This window comes from Equus asinus, chromosome 2 (genome assembly GCF_041296235.1).
Source record: "Equus asinus isolate D_3611 breed Donkey chromosome 2, EquAss-T2T_v2, whole genome shotgun sequence".
Lineage (NCBI taxonomy): Eukaryota > Metazoa > Chordata > Mammalia > Perissodactyla > Equidae > Equus > Equus asinus.
Genome location: NC_091791.1, coordinates 143109266 through 143130574, shown reverse-complemented (window position 1 = coordinate 143130574; position 21309 = coordinate 143109266).

Below are 21309 nucleotides of genomic sequence, written 5' to 3'. Positions count from 1 at the left end.
TCAAAAAAATAACTACATAACAAACCGTGATCATTTTGTGAAACCACAATTGTAGGGAATAAAATAAACTAATGTGTCTCTTAAGAATGCAACTACTTTCTACACAAAAGTCATGTTTTGTCTCAGGAAAATGTGCTCAAGTGGATTTATGTACCTACAATTATTTGATAAAAGCTCCAGTTTTTCTGTAAAAGTACTTCAAAATTGATGCATGATTTTCTGCTAGACTTGGAATAAAGGGAAAAAAAATCAATTTCTAGCATCTGTCACAGAAAGTCCACCTACAAAACTTCTATTTCAGAGGAAACCTTTGAGTTATTAGTGCCCAGTCTCTAAAATCTGCTACAAGAATTTGAGGAACTGGTATGATTTGTGTGTTAAGTGAGGAATAAGTGTCCTTTTAAACCTTTCTCTAAATGACTATACTTAACATATATATATATATATATATATATATATATTTAAAACTATAGATTTCTTTAAACAAATGTTACTTTATTTGATTGCATATACTGTATTTTAGTCCCAGAACAATTGCAGAAAAAATGCTCAGTGTTCTAAATGCGTAACACTAAGCTTGTTAATGACAGTCCAAAGACACTTAATAGAAAAATATAAAGCATTTGAAGTTCATCATGCAAATACTGAAAGTGCTTCACAGAGAATTTACAAGAGTCAAAACGAATCTGTTGTATTTATTTTGTGCAGGAGAAAAGAATCTTTGATCTTATGTGTGAAATTGTCAAAAAAAAATTCCAAGGACTTGGTTTCCACTTTTATAAAGCAAGAACATTTAAACTAGGTAATTCCTAAGGCCCCTCCCTCAAATATTCTTTGGTTCTATAATTCTGTTTATGAACTATTACTTATCTCTGATTTTCTAAGTTGTCGAAAACCAAAATTCAATTATTTTTAGAGATAAAAAGTAAAGCTTTATTAATCAAGTTTCAGTTTTTGTTTCTAATTTCATTAGAAAATGCCTTTGAGGGACATTCAACAAAAAAAAAGTGGCAGTAGTACCACCTGTCCTCTTTGGTTTATTTATAGCAAATAGATCTAGAATCATGATTTGGAGGAGAGGGGTGCAGAATGGAAGAGGGGCTGAAGGATGATGAGGAAGGGAAGAAGAGGAGAGAGAGAAACAAAGGTCTTCTGTATTTAGGAAGAGAATATAATGTGACTGGGCAAATATGTAAACCATCCAGCAGTTTCTTAATGGATCATTTGGTAAGTTACAAATTATACCTGTATGTGCACATGATCAGGTAAGTTCCCTAAATTAACGTAAAAGTAATCTTGTGATTCAGAAAATATTTTAGAGAAGATGAGCCTTAAAGTTTATATTTAAAAAGCACAAAAAAAAATCCTCTGTGTGGAACATTTCAATTATAAGGTGAAATTTGCTGGCAAAATATCTTTGCAACAGTAGCTTGTCAAAACAGTGGCCTATAAAAAAATTCCTAATAAAATACTGCAGAAAAACACCTTTTATCAAATCCACTGAACAAGATGTGCAGAAGTTTCTGCTGACTAACTGCTTAATACTGCACCAGGTTTTGTGCTTGCTTAGGCATTTGCACCAAATAAATATAACGTAGAGGTAACACCAGTTACCAATATTGAATGCAGAGAAGAACAAGTTATAGAAATCTCACGCTGAAAAGGCATCTGAATCAAAGAACATATGACAAATGCAGAGCCCAAGTTTCATACCTAAAATCTGAAATCAAGCCGACACAGAAAACCATGTGTTCCACCAGCCCTTGGCCCATTTTTACTCCACTGGCTAATTTTGCTGTTTCTGAGTGTAGGTTCTTCACCCTTCCTGCCTGCCTGAAGGCTCAGCACACCTCAACGAGTAGTATGACAGTGATGATCCGAAGCCAGGCCAAATAATCAGAGCAGCTGCCAATGGGAATCTGCCCCAAGCCACACTAGGGACAGATGAGTGCTGATCTGAATCCCCTGGGTCCAGCCAGAGAGCGACCCACTTTAGGGATCCACAGGCAGTGTCTCTTGGCCCACAGCCTCCCATTGGTCAGATGCCCTCTGGAATCAGTTGGCTCTCAGCCAGGGGACAGGCTACAAGGAACAGTAAGGACACAATTGGGCTTTCCAGTCACATTCTCTCCCAGAGGCTGAGGCCACATCAGGGAGAAAAAAAATCAGCTCATCAAGGTCCTCTCTGCCTTCTTACTCAAAAGTTTTCCTAACACTCTTCTCATTCTTATAGCCAGGCCATAAAAATGTAAGTGTCAGTGAAACAGGGTTTTTCATACTGTGATGGTAAGAGTGTTATTTGACCCAGCCTTTCAAGAGGATGAAAGATATGCATGTGCTTTGCCATAGGAACTCCACATTAAGGAATTTATCCTAAGGCAATCATCGGAGATTTAATTGAAGCCCTATGTAAAAGAATGTTAACTGGATTATTATTTACGACAGCAAAGACTTGGAAACAAAATAATGAATTGATTAAATAAACTGTACTGGATCAGCAAAATTAAATATTACTAAGCACGAAACAATATACTTCTGAACAATAGTTAATATCATCGAGAAATGTTCATAATAATTCAAGTGAAAAAATCAGCATACAAAAATTCAGTTTACTGTATGGTTATGATTCTTTAAGAAATACACATATAAAACATAGGGAACAGACTAGAAGAACAGACAATTTTTAGTATTAGCTAATTCTGCATAATGGAATTAGTCAGTGATTTTAACTTTGGTCCATATTTTTTTCAGTATTTTCCAAAATATTTTAAGTGAACATGAACAATGATTGGCACATTATATATATTTTATATATATATTATTTATTGAGTAAAAATATAATTTTGATAATTAAGAAAAACAGCGACTTTAAAAAGAAAAATCAGAGCCCAAAATTTCATGCTTTCTCCACAAAATTTGCATATTGAGAGCCTAGATGGCATATCCTCCTGGATTTGAAGGAGAAACCCAGAAGGCTGGGGCAAAGGGAGGATAGTTCTTCAAGTACAACCCAAGCAAGGCTCTACCATTGTGTGCAGCTGCTGCTTCCATCACCAGCACCTCCCACCCAGGGCCTCCATACATCAGCTCTCCACTCTCTGCACCCAGAGCTTAACGGAACCCATGAATTCTCCAGGAGGCTTCTGCTAAGGTTACAGCATTAATCACTGCCATGCAATTATCTTTTGCAGGATAATCCAAGATTGTACACAGAGTTCAATGGTGATGCACAAACCCTCCATTTACATAGTCAAAAAAAGTGTAGATAAGTACTCATCTATCGTGAGATACATTTCTGGTCCCAGACATAGGTATTTTTCAGTTGCCAGTGAAAACTACCTTACAGATGTCCTACTAGATTCCTGCATTCTTGGCCCAACCCAAAGGCCAGCGAGAAGTGCCAGGAAGCTGAGAAGTTCTTAGGGGTACAAATCTGTATCAGTTTAGGAAGTCTGCCCTTGGCCTAGACTATTGCTGAATACTTAGGTCTCATGAAAGGACAGCCTAGGGAAGTCCCTTTAGGTGCTCTTTAAAATAGCACTCCCTGAGCTCATGTCCCTTAATCCCTAGCCCCAAACACCACCCCAGCAATTCTAGGTACAAAACCCAGTCGAAGATGCATGGTGACCTGATAAACCTAGGAACTTTACAGATATTCAGGAATGACCAGGAGCAGAAGATACAGCTCTTCCTTTCTACCAACCACACCAAACTTCCTCACACATCCAAATACCCACACCTTTCCAAATCGGTGGGCTGTAAGCTGTAAAGTTCTGTCCTAAATCAATCCAAACTCTGGGCATGGCCTCGGCAGTCCTGGATGCTCTAAGAAAACCCATCATAATATTGAGCACGGCTATAGTCCCTGTACTAAGATATGTGCTAAAGGGCACACACATTTCTCCAACCACAAGTGTCAGAGAGTTGGGCACATCATTTGGGGCCAATCACTGATCAAGGCAAATCCTACACAAAATTCCACAAAGGTGGAGTTTATTTTAGCTCCTTTCCACCTTTCCTTTAATCTCTCTTCAATTTTGTACTTTCTCTACCTTCCCTCACCAGAGCCAGCTGGGTTCAGCACTTCCTCAGAGGTTCTCCCTGAGGCAGGATTTCTCAAAAGTGCCTTTTCCAGGGGCCTGCCAGGTGGCATAGCAGTTACGCGCTTCACTTCCATGGCCAGCAGGTTTGCCAGTTCAGATCTCGGGTGCAGACCCATGCACCGCTTATCAAGCTATGCTGTAGCAGGCATCCCACATGTAAAGTAGAGGAAGATGGGCACAGATGTTAGCTCAGGGCATCTCTTCCTCAGCAAAAAGAGGAAGATTGGTGGCAGATGTTAGCTCAGGGCTAATCTTCCTCAAAAGAAAAAAAGTGCCTTGGCAAAGTGATTTGTTGAAGCTCAGAAAATCACATCCTCTTCCTGGAGATTAACAGTGAACCTTGGCATATTCAAGACTGAGAAACGCTGTAATGGAGATTTTGTTTAATCCTACAGTTCTCAAATAAAGTTGATCATAGAACTGGTCACCCATCCACACACATAATCCCTCTTAGCATCCAGTGGAACTAGCATTTTGTAGAATGTTCTTTGGGGTATGCTTTTGGATGTAATGATTCACTTTTCCCAGAAGTGTGTTAAAGGAAGATTTTTAGCAAGCAAATCATGACTTCCATACGAAGATAAAATAAACATGCATCATAGATTATATTTAACTCATCAATTAATGAGAGAGACAGTACAATGTTACAATAAATCCAAAGGGGGCTCCAAAGAGCAGACACACACATGAAAAATAAGGAACTCTGAGATGAATTTTCAAATAATGAAAAACGGGCTATGTGCAAAGCAACAAATAACTGCATTTCACTGGCCACCGTTTATTTGCAATTCTATGGACAAGAATCATTTGTGTTATTATCAGTTTGCTATAATTTTCAGAGTCGTAAAATAATCAGAACAATGAAAGACAGTGATAACCCACATGGATGAGCAAGGCAAGACACCCAGTCATCTTTCTTTGCCCATTTCAACATCTTTCATAGTTTTTCCTGACAAGTGTTTTCTTTTGAACTCAGAACTTCTAGAGACTGAAAAGAAGGAAACACAAATAGGCAGTGGGAAAGACTTAAATGCAGGGCTCTAATCATCTTCAGGTCGTGCAATCTGAGCAGCCAGCTTCCCTACTTTCTGAATGACTGACTTACATGAAGCAGCTGGGAGTCCCATCTTGCCTTCTTCAATGTACCACATAGCACCAATTCACTCAAATCTCTTATCTCTGGGCTACAGTTTTGCTTGTCTCCCCAAATGACTATTTCCTCAAGCCCTCTTGAGATCGCTGGGTATTTGAGATCAACATCTCAACCTGTTTCAAATTTGCATAGTGTACCAGATTGCCCTGAAGAGTTTCCGGTAATCTGGAGATTACTACTGTGTGTGGCCACACGGGCCTTTTAATAGAAGCATTAAATAGGAGGAAAAATGTATTTTAAGACTATAGACATCTGCTGAAGCAGAAGAAGGTCTGACATGATGCCGGATGAAGTTCTTGCTGTGCAACGCGTTTGAAAAGAAGGGGGAGATTTCCTAAAGCAACTGTCACTTCCTTTGCAGGTTCTGAGAGTCCCGGAGAGCCTGCATATGCTGTATTGCCTACTGCTTGGCTGAAGCAGAAACCCCATATGCATAGCTCCTGGTGTTTCAACTGCAATAAAATGCTCAAGTGGAATAACGATGGCTGCTATTTGTTGCCAATGAATATTAACTTCATTCTCACCAAATTAAACCCAAGCACTAAACTTTTTGCTAAGACTGAATGGGGCTTCTGCTTCATTATCAGTGAGTATGAGGGAGAAGTTCATAAATTTGGAAATCTTGTTCCTTCTTAGCATAAAGTCTCCTGTTAAAAGACTGGTTTTGTTATATTTTCAGAACTCCTGTGGTGGTAGCGCAGGTTCCCCATTAGACAATAACTTGAACATCTCTGTCTGCAATGACTCCCGTCCTTTCTGGGTACATCCTCTGGAATATAACCTCCTTAAGGACAACAACTAGACCTAGCTTATTCCCTTATTGTATCACCAGGGCCTAGCAGAGTCTCTAAGATATAGTAGACACAAATATTCGTAGAATGATTTCTTGAATGGAAAATACGTACATACATACTATAAACAAGGATCAAACCTCAAACTTCAGGCTTAGGCTTGGGATGTTTAAGGATCCCTACTCCCCATGTAACAAAGAGCTACTTTGCATTCCTCCAAAGTCTGCAGAGCCTCGGTAAGGAATGGAAAGGTACAAGAAAGGAACCAGAAATTTCACCAAAGGACGTAGGATAGAGAAGAGGCAAATAACTTATGAAGCAGAGCACTGACAACTTTACAACTGTTATATTATGTAATATTTTAAGGCTTTTTTTTTTTTTTTTTAAGAAAGATTAGCCCTGAGCTAACATCTGCTGCCAATCCTCCTCTTTTTGCTGAGGAAGACTGGCCCTGAGCTAACATCTGTGCCCGTCTTCTTCTACTTTATATGTGGGACACCTGCCACAGCATGGCTTGTAAAGTGGTGCGTAGGTCCACACCTGGGATCCAAACCCGTGAACCCATGGCAGAGGAAACAGAATGTACAAACTTAACCACTGCACCACCAGACCAGCCCCCTAGCCTTTTTACTTTATGACTTTCAACAAATCAGTATTATAACATTTTAAACATCAAAAAAATATATGAAGAAAATTCTAATCCTATTCCTCCCCCTACTCTATCCCACATTCTGAGGTGACCAACAGTTACAATCCAGTAAGTGTCTTTCCACACTTCCTCCTTGCTCAAATATTTATTTGTAAAATTTATTAGATGTTTATTAGCTTCTTTTTAACCTAAATAGAATCATATTCTCACATTACTCAGTACCTTGCCTTTTTCTCTTGATAGTATTTCATGATTATTCCTGGTCATACTGAACTCATTTTTCTGATTTATTTATGCATATACCCAGACAATAGAAAAACCTAATTTTTTTCAGGAATTTAGCAGTTAAGGTTTTCTTTTTGGCCAAAGTATATGGTCAGATTTTTAATATTCTACGTGTATGGAAAAAGGTTTATATTTCTTTTTAATACCTATAAAGTTCCATATATAGAAAGTTCTCTATCTATTTATCATGTTAGATTATTTTGGTATTATTCAGTTTCTCCTCTTTTTTATTTGCTATATTTGATTCTGAGAGAAGTGTGGCAAAATCTCCCACACTAATTGTATTTCATCAAGTTTTTCTTGCATACCTAATAGGTCATGTTTTATATACTTAGCTGCTACATTATCAGGTTCTTACAGTTTACGACTGTCATCTTCAGGAGAAATGCGTTTTATCCTCACTTAATTTATCTTTTTACCCTGTTTACATGTTTAACACTAAATTTCAACTTATTTGACAATATTTTTGCTTTTATTTTTGTTTGTGCTTTTCTGGATTTCTTTGTTCATAATTTTTTTCGGCAACAAGGTTTGAGGTATAATTTACACACAATAAAATTCAGTGTGCAGGGGCCAGCACCGTGGCCGAGTGGTTAAGTTCCCGCACTCCACTTCAGCAGTCCAGGGTTTTACCGGTTCGAATCCTGGGCACGGACATGGCGCCACTCATCAGGCCACGCTAAGGTGGCGTCCCATGTGCCACAACTAGAAGGACCCACAACTAGAATATACAACTATGTACTGGGGGTATTCGGGGAGAAAAAAAGCAGGAAGAAAAAAAAGATTGTTAACGGTTGTTGACTCTTTAAAAAAAAAATTAAAAATAAAAAAATAAATTGGGAGCCGGCCCAGTGGCACAATGGTTAAGTTCTCATGTTCCACTTCTCAGCCTCCTGGGGTTCGCCGGTTCAGTTCCCAGGTGCAGACATGGCACCGCTTGGCAAAGCCATGCTGTAGTAGGCATCCCACATAAAGTAGAGGAAGATGGGCATGGATGTTAGCTCAGGGCCAGGCTTTCTCAGCAAAAAAGAGGAAGACTGGCAGTAGTTAGCTCAGGGCTAATCTTCCTCAAAAATAAATAAATAAATAAATAAAAAACTTCAGTGTGCAATTTGATGACTTATAATAAATGTACACAGTTGTAATCATCACCAAAATCAAGATATAGAACGTTTCTTCCATCTAAAATATTCCCTCACGGCCCTCTAAAGTCAATCCCCTCCCCTGATTCTCAGGCTCTTGGCAACCACTGTTCTGCTATCTGTCACCTAAATGGAATCATACAAATGTCCATTGACAGACAGATAAACAAAATGTTGTATAAACATTTTGTGGAATATTATTCAGCCTTATAAAAGGAAATCTTGCCATATATGGCAACATGGATGAACCTAAAGGACATTATGCTAAGGGAAATAAGCCAGTTACAGAAGGACAACTATTACACGATCCCACTGACGTGAGTTATCTAAAATAGGCAAACTCAGAAGTAGAGTAGAATGGTGGTTACCAGGGGCTGGAGGAAGGGGGAAATGGGGAGTGACTGATCAATTGGTACAAGGTTTCAGTTATGTAAGATGAATAAACTCTAGAGATCTGCTGTACAAAACCATGCCTATAGTTAACAAGAGCATCATGCGACTGTACCTCCCCTACTTCGGATGCCAGTTGCAAGCCCAGGTTGTTATCTGTGCCTCTCACCAACTGGCTGCAGATTGGAGGTTCCCACGATCCCCTCCTTGGCCTTCAGATACCAGTTGCAAGTCTAGGTTGTTTCCTGTACTTCTGACCAACTAACCATAAATCAGAGGTTCCCACGACCCCCTCCTTGGGTTAGATTAACTTGCTAGAGTGGCTCACAGAACTTAAGAAACATTTTACTTCCTAGATCACCAGTTTATTATAAAAGGATACAATTCCAGAACAGCCAGATGGAAGAGATGCATAGGGCAAGGTATGTGGGAAGGAGCAGGCCACTCTCCCTGCATCTCCACATGTTCACCAAACCAGAAGCGCTACAAACCCCATCCTGTCGGAGTTTTATGGAGGCTTCATTACATAGGCATGATTGATTAAATCATTGGCCATTGGCGACTGATTCAACCTCCAGTCCCTCTCCCCTCCCCAGAGGTCAGAGGATGAGAGTGAAAGTCTCCTATCACATGGTTAGTTCCCCTGGCAACAAGTCCCCATCCTTAGGTGCTTTCAAAAAGTTCATCTCATTAGCATAACAAAAGATGCGTTTGTTGCTCTCATTGCTTAGAAAATTCCAAGGGTTTTGGGAACTCTGCACCAAAAATGGGATGAAGACCAAATACATCTTTCTTATTATAAATCACAATATCACATTACCACAATGTAAAAAAATTTAATGGAATCATATAATACATTGTATTTTGTGTCTGGCTTCTTTCCCTTAGCATAATGCTTCTGATGTTTATCTATGTTGTTGCATGAATCGATATTCTTTTTATTGCTGAATAGTACATTCCATTGTATGAATATACAACTATGTGATCACTGACTAACTGATGGTCATTTTTTTCCTTCCAGTTTGGGGTAACAGCCCCAATAAAACTGTCATTAACATTTACTTACACATTTTCATTTCTCTTGGGTAAGTACGTAAGAGTGGAATAGTCATTGTGAATACAGCTGCTAAGAACATTTTCATACCATTCTTTGTGTGCACGTTTTCAATTCCTTTGGGAGTAAAATTACTGGGCCATTTGGTAAAAATATATTTAACTTTACAAGAAACTACCAAATTTTTCTAAAGTGACTATACCATCTTGCACTCCACCTGCAGTCTTTGAGAGTTTCAGTTGTTCCACATCCTTTCCAACACTAAGTGTTATCACTCTTTTTAATTTTAGTTCTTCTACAAGTGAGCCCATCAGAGGATGGGTTTCCTGGAGGGTACATCTTACTTACTCAGATGATCTTTGAGAACAAGTCCATTTCCACAACTTCCCCTATGACAATCGCCCAAGGTGTAGTGCAGGAAGACCCGTAATCACCACACATATCAATGTTCTGCCTTGGGACCCCCAGTCCAATTATAGGAAGAAGGGGCATCAGTGCCACATCTATATTTGCCTACTGCATCCACAAAACTCCCTAATAGGCTGCTTTTCTCTCATTTAGTGCCTGCTCTTTTGGTTAATTCAGTTGAAGTTTCTGAATGGGCTGAGAGGACTTGGAAAAGCCATTCGTTAATTTCTCTTCATAATCCAAAGCCATTCTGCAATACAAATTTAAAAGAAAACAAAAGGTAACACCAACCACAGAGCACTCAGAAGACATTGCTTCTTTTCCTTTAGGAACTTATACAGCTGTCCTGAAATGAAGATCCTCATATTAGGGTCTTTTTACATATCTGAAAGCATTTTTAATAGGTTTCCCAGCTAGATAATCATGCTATGCGTCACTCTTCATCCAATCCCTCTGCATGGTTTGCCTGCATTTTGTAACTGTGAGCAGAAAACAAAGAGTAGTGGCATTTCCTCCCCCATCCCAACCCCAAACTCCACTTGGGTTTTACTACAAGTGCCCATCCTGGCCCTCAGTCCTAGACACAAACTTCGTTAGAAATGCTACCTGTGTCCCCAGGAACTTCCCAACTTGTGGGAAATGTGGTTCCTCATCATGGAAACTCAGCTGAGGAGGAATAAGTGGGTTAGAAATCTTGGAAGGAACCCATGTCCAACTCCAGGCCCCTGTCTACTTTCTTATCTCATAGTTACTTGGGACCATCGATGTGACTGTCTCCTACCGTCTTGTCTTTGAGGTAAAACAGGCCTAAGGGGCTCACAGAGCCGGATATTATCCCCAAGATTTCTGTGCCAACTATCAGCATTTGCTTCTCTCCTTGAAGTAAGCTGGCATGTCTGGAAAGCACTTTGATGACTCAGAGATCACACTGTGTTCCAGAGGCAGAAGTGGGATTGGAGTTACATCCCACCACAAACCCAAATTTGGTTGAATCCCATTTATAGATCAAAGAGTGCTCCACCTCAAGGACACCGTAAAAAATTCAAGTAACACCTGTATGTTGACATAATGAAGTAGAAGCACCCAACTCTTTTCCCCAAAATCAATTTTTTAAATTAGTTTTAAAATTTTAGAACTTACATGTGTAAAGAATATTTTATATCTGGTGTTTCTACCACTCACCTCTATAGGGGAGGAAGAATATTCCTCTACCCTCTAGGTTCATCTAGCTGGTCTAAGAATTACATTACATGAGACAGTAACAGGAGAAAAACAAATTTAATAACACGTATACATGAAAGAAACTCAGGAAAACTGAGCAACTCATCAAAATGGCTGAAGGCACCACCTTAAATACCATCTTCAGCTAAAGACAAAGGAGGATGTTCAGTTATGGGTTTGGAACTTCAAAGGGGAGGAAGGCAATTCACATGGAGATGGAAACGCAAATATTTGGTAGAAAAATGTTTGCTGGGCCATCTATAAACGATGGGACCCAGAGAGAACTTTGATAAAATGGGTCTTGCCTTCCTTCCTACCACACCCAGAATTATCTATGGTGATAGAAGGGCTGTCCCAGGAAGAAACTATCTTAAATTCTTTTAGGCACTTAGGGGGAAGGTCAAAGTTTCAGTCTTTTGTTCTTAAAAATAATCAAGCCAAAGAGACATTTTTGGGTGGCAAATTCTGATCCCCCACAGGTCAAAAAATAAAACACTGTCAACCCATATGAAATCCCCTGTATGTTCTTTCTGGATCCATCACTCTCTCCCTCCGTACTCTTATCTTTAGAGGTAACCACTCTCTGAATTTGAAGTTGATCATGTAGTAAAAATATAAATGTATGGCAACATGTAAGGATCTCCAGGCAATGTAAGATGTTGGTTAGAATGCTTTTAAATTTTATATTCGTGATGCAATGCTGTATGTATTCTGCAATTTCATTTCTTTGTTCAACTTTATATTTGTGACTTTAGTGAACTTCTATACAGTATTCTGTCTTATGATTACACCATAATTTTTACCCATTCTCCCACTGATAGAAAATTAGGTTGTTTCAGGTTTTGGTTTCGTCACCACACAAAGGGCACCATCTGTTCGCCATGAGGCAAAAGCCAAATGTCAAGAGGCAAGATGGTGGCAGAGAAATGGCATTTTATTACAGCATGCTAACAAGGAGGAAGATGTCTGGCTAATGTCCAAAAGAACCACCTTAAGGAGGTACAGAATCTTGAAGCAGTTATGTAGGCCAGTGGGTTATAGGGGAGAGGGATATAAATGTTGATCCTCTGGTGTTACAGACTGGGAGTTGGCACACCAGATCTTTCAGTTTTCATTGATGATTGCTATAGCACAGACCCTCTGTTCAGAAGTCATCACATTCCTAAGGAACTCAGAACAAAGTTATATTCTTATCACAGCTGGGAGTTACATGCACAAGCAGGGGTCATAAAATCTACAGAGCAGGTAGATCTCCTGGAGGGTGCAGATCCAGCCGGGTTAGTCAGAAGTCCCTCAAAGTTACAATATAGTTTCTTTTCTACAATATGGCTTCCCTTATGTCAACCTTGTGTTGAGCTAGTATCAGTTTTTTTAAATTACAGACATAGCTGCTATATTTACTATTCTACACATCTCCTGGTGCACCTGCGGAAGACTTTCTCTAGGGTATACAGGTAGAAATGGGTTTCTGGATCAGAGGATAGGCACAGCTTTAACTTTTGTCCAGATTGCCAGATTGTACCCCATAAGAATCATGCCAGTTTATATTTGCACCAGAGTTGTGGAAGAGCCCCTATTGTTCTCCATTCTGACATTTGCCATTCTGGTGGCTGTGAAATGGTATATATGCACAGTTTTAATTTTGTATTTTCCTGAGTGGAGGTATCAAAGCAAAAATTCCATGGAGAAATTTCAACAGATGAAGAGACTTCTTTCAAGGCTATTGCAATGGTAGAGACAGAACAAAACGCAGTCCTGAAGTGAAATCTGCTGAAACAAATGGCAGAAGGATTTTTAAATGCTGAGGTGAGATAGTGGAAGAGTACTAAAGGACACGAGAATGGGGGTCAATCGATGGGATATGTCCAGCACGTTCACTTATTCCTGAGTTTCCAAATTTTTCTCTCTGTGACTAGGCCACTGGAGCTTCCCCTACCAAAAGAACTGGGAGATGGCACATGCTATGTCTCCCGATGATTACATTTCAAAGGGATGGCTCCTAGGTCCTTGAGAAAGACATTTTAAGTTTATGAAACTGGTAACAGACTTTTAAAAGGATTTATATTTCAAATCTGCAGAGGAAGAATTTACAATTAAAAGTTTTCTTAAGTAAATACTCTAAGAAAAGGGAGGTCAAAGGCCTAGAGTAAGAAAAATACTGCCTATAGATTAGTCAATATGAGGGAAATGTTAAACCCATCTTGGTCAGAGGTTATCAGCCATTCAAGTTTTCTAATTGAGGATTGCCTGTTAATATCTTTTGCCCAATTTTCTACTGAGTTGTTGGTCTTAATGATTTGTAAGAGGTCTTTATATACTCTGGATACTAGTCTCTTATGTTATATGCATTACATATCTCTTAGTTTGTGGCTTATCTTTTGATTTCCTTTATAGTATCTTTTGATAAAAAGTTTTTAATTTTAATGTAGCTAAGATTACCCAGTGTTTTCCCCTCTGAATTATATTGTGTGTTAAGAAATCTTTCCTTTCTTATGGTCATAAAGATAGTCTATTTTATTCTAAATTCTGCTTTCCAAATTTAGATCATCTATTGATTTGTGTGTCTGATATACATGCCTTTGGAACACCACATGTTACATACCAAATTGCCATATGCATGTAGGTCTATTCATTGGCTTATTCAATCCCATTAATCTATTTTCCTGTACCAACACCACACGGCCTTATCAGTTGTAGGAGACAAATCTTGTCATCTAGTAAGAGACATCTCCCAACTTTTTCCTCAAAAATGTTCTTGCCTTCAACTATTTTTCAGACTAATACTTTCTGTGTTTAAAATATCCCAAGGAAAGAATACATTGAAGTTTATTCCACCACTTAGGGAAACATGATTCTATCAGAAATCATTTTGGTAGAGAACAGTACACCGTGTGTACAAGTGGGAATGGAGATAGGAGTTCACTGAAAGGAAAACAATCCTGAGAGTGCCCAGGGTCCATCTCCCCTGCATCATTACTGTGGTAAGTCTGGCCCTGGAGAACACAGCTCATCCCCATCTTTCTATTCTCTAGGAATAGTTAATTCTTTCTTCTCTATATCCCTATGCATATCTCTGGAAAGATTCTCTCAAAAATACAAACTTTGTTTAATACATACAAATGCACCTGAGATGAAACTCAGCAACTAAGAAAAGACTGAGGCTGGTGGATGGTATTCTAGTCATGATTGCTTCTTTGGAAATACGCTTTTTGGGGGCTCTTAATTCATACGTTTTCTGGACACTAACCCTTTCAAGCAGCTATTTCATTACCTATAATATAGTGACTACTTCTTTATCTTTCAGCCTTAGTAATCTACTGCTACCAATTGGCAAGATCAAATAAAAAGATGCACCAAAATTTTTGTTGTTGTTTTTTGTCTTGTTTTGAAGAAGATTAGCCCTGAGCTAACATCTGCTGTCAATCCTCCTCTTTTTGCTGAGGAAGACTGGCTCTGAGCTAACATCCGTGCCCATCTTCCTCTATTTTATACGTGGGACGCCTGCCACAGCACGGCTTGATGAGTGGTGCCATGTCCGCACCTGGGATCCAAACCAGTGAACCCCAGGCTGCCGAAGCAGAACGTGCGAACTTAACTGCTGCACCACCAGGCAGGCCCCCCCCAAAATACTTTAATAATTCTCTCACTCTTTATACCATCAGCTTCTGAAAGTTTCATCTGCTGGCATGCAGAAGTCTAGGAGCTAGAAACTAATGAGTAAATGATAGCCATTCAAAACCTGTTTCACTTTTTTTTAAGGCAAATTCAGCTGCTATTCAGCAATAAGCTTTCTTTGAATGACCATGTAATCTCAGTAAAAATATCAGACCACTGAGCTTGTTCTGACAGCCCTTTGGCTTTTATACGTTAATATCCCTCCCCCTGCCTTGGGTTCTACTTCCCTAAACACATTAGCACTTTTTTTAAAACAAAGAAAATCATATAAACTGTGGATTACACTTTTAAAGTGGCATGTACAAATATTAGCTCAGATGAGGTATTCCAAATACCACTTTCATCACAGTGCAATTGCAAGGCCATAACTAACCTCATTTTCTATTCTGCTTATTTTTTTCCTCCCTCTCTAGGGAACAAACAAGCCAACATAAAGCTCCCTTCAAGGCAGAGATGATAAAATCGAATTTTGCTAGCTGAGAATGCAAATTTCCACTACAGAATTGTAAATGGATAGGATTCCTTCACCTCTCAGAGCCTGGTCCTTTAGCACCCAGAATTCCTATGAGCCACTCTTGAGCCAGTCTTTGGAATTTTCATTATGAAACTCAAAACCTCAGATTATATCACCTCTAACGTTCTACTGCTTGTGTGCCTAGTAAACAGTTACCAGGAGCACTTTCTTCCTTAACAAAAATAGGATGCCCTATTTGTGACCCTGAATTCCACCTCCAGAGATTTATGCTAAGGAAATAAGAGCAGAGGGATTAAGAGCAGGGACTCAAGCCACGCTGCTTGAGTTCAAATCCTAACGTTGCCATTTACAAGCTGTTTGACTTTGTGTAAATCATTTAACCTCTCTGTAGGTCAGTTCCTCATCTGTAAAATGGGAATAATAACGGTAACAACCTAGGGTTATTGTAGGAATTAACAAGTCAGTTTACGTAGACTACATAGACAGATACTGGCATATAGTAACCTGTATATAAGAAGTTGGTGTTATTAAATAATTAAGGATAAGTATGCTCTCCACAGCACTGTTTCTAATAGCAAAAGTTTTAAAAATAACGTAGACGTCTATTGGTTATCATTTAGTTAAATAGTGGACTACTAAGAAGCCAATAAAAATGATGGTGTAGAACCCTATCGCTTTAAAGAAGGCTGGCAGCATGGTGTTCATACCTAAGCTAAAAAGGAAGACACGCGCTTTAAAAGAAAGTGTATTGACTAACTGGGAAAGACTAGAGTTTCAGCATGCGTGATGGCATTCCAGACTGTAATTTTCCTTATTTTGGCATTGGAATAGGAGTGGTAGAAAGTCAGACATTTAAAGACTCAAAGTTATCTCCCAGGCACATTTTCTAACAAAATTACTTGATGTATTCCACAAACGCAGTAAGAATTTGAGAATAAAGGAAAACATTGGATCTAAAAAGCTGCAGACATAACCGAAGAGTGGGAAAAAGTTGGAAACACAAATCCTAGGAAAAGAACTGCAGGCCTAGAGATTTAGACCCAGTTGACCTAAACCAGAACAAGCAGTGAAAGCACTCCTAGAAGGAGGTCTTTAAGAAAGTAGCTTTAACAAATATCTCATTTAAGATTCAGTGATGAGCTTTCAACAGGTACAAAAATTGAAATTAAAAACCCAAGGGAAAAAAAACCTGAACAAAAAAATTATTGTCAAAATATGAAGCAAATTGAAATGTAACAGGCTTTCGAACCAAATGAAGGCATGTAACACAAGATAATTGCTTGACCTCACTGCTTAGCACATTCTTCCATAAGCACCAGAACTGTAGCCACATAGGAGACTACATTCACAGAAGGATCACATCAGACTTCACAGTTCTAGAGTAAATATGCAATGTTATATTTATTGGTTTTCAGGTTTTACAATAGACATATGGACAAAACGTTTCATTATAGTTGCAGAATATACCGCACAAAATTTATCAATTTTGTCTGTTCTTAGCCAAATGGTATGTTTGTGTGAATTACAAAATGGTAGCCCCTCCACAGGACACTTTACTGCAAAAACTATACAAAGATGTGATGACTATGAAAGAATGGCACCCCCTGGATTTTTCTGCAAAACCATCAACTGTGGTCTGGATAAATTAACACAAATTATAGAGAAAAACAAAAAGGAAGGAGTGCTAGTGATGCATATTTATATATATTATTACCTAACATAGAGTCAAGATACACATTTAAGGTTATTGGATCAATAAAATATATTCCTATTATTTAAAATTGTAACATTCAACAGATGAAAGCCAATACATTTTTTATTAAAATTTGTAATTAGAAGAGAGATGTTAGTATATGTGAGTTAACGTTTTTTCATAGTGTAGGGATCCATTAAAAAATTCATAATGGAGTTATAAGATTATTATTTGGAGTTATGAAAGTAGGTACGAGAAGAATAAAAATAGAAATGATCAAAACTACTTCATATAGAAAGAAGGATGAGGGGATGGTGTTGGTTAGAAAACTGACTTTTTATTTCATACCATTCAATACTATTATTGTTTAGCATGCATTTACATTACTTTTACAATCATTTTAAATGGTGCTACATATTTATGAAGAAATGTATATGTATAGTACATATAATTTTCTAAAAGCTACACAAAACATTAGTTTTGCTTATATCTGGGTTATGAAGCCAGGTGATTTTTGTTGTATTTTGGCTTTTTCTTGCTTTTAATTTTTCCAAATAATCTTGGGGAATATGTCATGGTTTATAAAAAAAATAATACTAAGTTGTCATCAAGAGTTGAGGTGCTAAAACTCCTATTGTAAGAAATATATCAACTCTCCCACTCCTTCCCTCTGCCTATGTTATCTCCCTGCATTTCTGGCCAAACGGAAGTACAACTAGTTTGTGAACCAAATCAACACCCTGTGACCATTTTACCAGTACAGGCTCCAGCACATGTACCTAAAATGTGATGGCAGAGTAAAGCCAAAGGATGTCACTGTTAAAACATATAACATATATATATGTATACACACACACACACACACACACACACACACACACACACACAATGTATCACTTCTTAGTGGGGTGAGACTACTTATTGGCAAGTAAACTTATTCCTCCCATATGAGCCCATCTATATGGAAACAGTACTCTGAAGAAAAGATATAAGCTGTTGTGTTAGTTTTTAACAGAATGAAAATGTAGAGATCAGACTGTCAGCATCATGTAAGCACACTTAGCATCTACAATTGCTTGTCTCTTTATTCTCCAAAGGACGCGCCATGGTGTTTTTCATATACAAAGTACTAAACAGTCATTAAACTAGAAAAACTTGAACAAACAAATCAATGAAAGAATGAAAACCCGAACGGATGTTTCTCATATCCATGTCATATGGTTTCAAACTCTGGCCATGGAAACAAAGTAGACTTGCTCATTTGGCCACAAACACCTTTTCATTTTCTACTATGAAAAATTCCACCATGTATGTGCTCAGAGAAACCTAGCTCAGCCCAGAGTTCAAATGTGACTCTACCTGAACTGCTAGGAACTGTCTTCACGTTTCTGTGGCATCCACAGTATCTTACACTGTAGGAAATATTTCTAATTAATGTAGAGAATATTTCTAATTAAAATATACAAGATGCCTTCTGTTTCCTCAGGAGCATTACAATTCTGTTGCGAACAGAGGAAACACATATAAAGCTTACGAAAATTAAGCTCCAACAAAATAATACATAAAAGTGAACAGATAATAAGTGAATTTATTAAATGACAAGTGTATACTGATGGACAGAGAAATTAACCACAGGCTGGGGCTAACTCCAGTGTCTGAGAAGGAACTGACAAAAGGACAGTTAAGAGTATTTTGTTACAGCTTCTGGAAGCAAAGTGAAAAGTGCTATAAATAATAATCTAGCTAGACCATTATATTTAGTTCCCAAGGATCCTCTTCAGAAACTCTATCCCAGACATAAGGGTCACTGAGGAAAAAATGCATCGCTAAAATACCCACAAGTCCTCTCTGGAAGACCAGACCCATCACTGCCATCAACCCTCTTCCCAAGGAGGCTCTGCAGAGCACAGACCTTCAGCAAAACCACAAATTCATCCAACAGAAAGAGATAACAGAGGAACCAGATCAGGAAACTAACATTAATTAAATAGCTGTTTATGACAAGTGCTTTCACTTTACATTAATTTAATCTTCAAAACAATCTGTAAGAAAGCTACTGTTGGCCCATTTTACACACGAAGAAATAGCGTTTCAGATTAAGAATCTTGTTCAATGACATGCATCCAGGAAGTGGCAGAACTAAGAATCGGGCTCCAAAACCTATGCCCTTCTCACCACACCACACTACTGAGAAGATGGCCAAGATTCTTCACCCCTAGGGGACTCTAACTTCACCACAACTGGCTATGCTTCTTTGAACCTGGAGAATTTCGCCCTCCATTAACACGAAACTGGGAACTACAGAACATAGAAAGACAGAATTCAACAGAACTACTTTGTGGAAGCAAAAGTTTGGCTCCCTTACCTCAGTAAATACTCATCACCTGAGGTCAATGAACTTTCTCATTCTCACTTTCCCCACCTAGAAAATATAAGGAGATCGATTTGATAATCACTGAATGCTCTTGTAGCCCTAGACTTGCCCTGTGAGTCCAAAGTGTGGCAAATCTTAAATCTTAAGTATTGATAGAATACTTTTCAAAATGTTCACCCTTTCTGGTGTCTGTGTACTGACTGGAACTGATCCTGAAACATGTGACAAACACCACAGAGCCAAAGTATGAGTGAGGAAAGGTCAAAATCAACTGCCATTCCAGAAGCAGCACTAAGACTTCATTCAATTTGGAAAGCAAACTGCAAAACACATAGGTGCTGTATTATACATGTGAACTGCTATACAATGAAGTTAATCAAATATTTGTAAATATGCAGATTTCCCCCTTGGCCCATGAACCTGTTTGGCATTTATTCTAGAATAACCCATAATCTTCTATTGTTTCCCATTTTCCTCTCCAACTACAGGTTTTGTTACAATGCAAATCTTCCAAGGACTGGGAGGCAACATGTTTCAAAAATTAGGTTAATAGAAAGTTCTCTTCAACTACAGGAGAAGAGGTGGCAGAGTGGGAAATCCTTACCATTTCAAACTTCCACACTGAAATTCTAGTCATTCAGGACAAGTCTTATGTAAGCAGCAGCCAAGGGTGAGAGTTAGCAAGGATGAGAGTTGAAGAGAATGGAGTGAGGGTGATTATGATGGACAGTGAGGGATGAGGCTTACGTATAATGCCACCCACTAGCAAATAAAAGGATTCCATTCTTTCCTTGTTCTTCAATAGCTATGCCTTAAAGAGAGCTATAGTCAGAGGACCACAGAAAGAGGAAGAGATAGAGAACAGGGCTATGCAGTGGGGTGGGTAGTGAACAGGATCAGGCTGGAAGCTTAGATTCCTTCTCTCTACTGCAAGTTCCACTGCTGGCTTTTTGTCACCTTGGCCAAGTCACTTAATCTCTCTAGATCTTAATTCTCTTATATAGAAAATGAATGATTGAGCTTCATGCTAAGATCTAAAATTCCATAAACTGTAAGGGATTAAAAACATGTTAGTTTACCTCATTTATTTTTAAGTGCCCCCAAATCCCCAGTCACTTCATTTATTGTCCCCTAAGGGTCCCAGATGGTCAGCCAGCTTTCCTATTCTTTCCAACACTATCATTCTCAAAGGTTAAAATGTCTCTACCGTAAAACTGGCTACAGAGTAATGTCTGCAGTCCTCCCACTGAACTTCCTGTTCCTTAAAAAAAAATGCTCAGTCATTTATTTTTACTACTAATATCTGGGGAACTAAATATCCACTCAGCAAAGTTGTAATGTAAATTACCACTTACTCCTTCTATAGATGGTATCCATATATCCCTAAACCCTCTCTAAATGTTCTCATGGCTTTTTCTTGGGGTAAAGCATTCCTCCCCATATTTGTACTCTAATGAAGATTCCTTCTCTCCAGCATGCAAAACTAAAGTTGTGGTTAGGATAGAATTATAGAGAAATTAACAGGTTGCTCAATCAAGGTGACTAGGGTATTGAGCTCTACCATCCATAAGCTCTTCTAGGATCTAGGACTCCTACCTCTTCCTGCAGAGAGGATACCCCTGCAGAAATGTTTGTGAGACCCTGCCTGGCAGGGCACAAGGTCATCTTCCAAGAAGGATCTGGTTGACTCTATTAAGCAATACTTTTTTAGTCTCACTACTAAGCATAAAGCTCTTCTAGAAAATAGCAATAAATTAGATCAACTTCTTAGCTTTGTAAAAAGTATTTTCCCCCTGAATCTTTAGGAAAACTTTCTCCTTTTGATTTTCTACATTATTGGTGCCAAGACCCAGGTAGATGGGGAAGGAAAACTATGACTCATGAGGCAATGTTTGC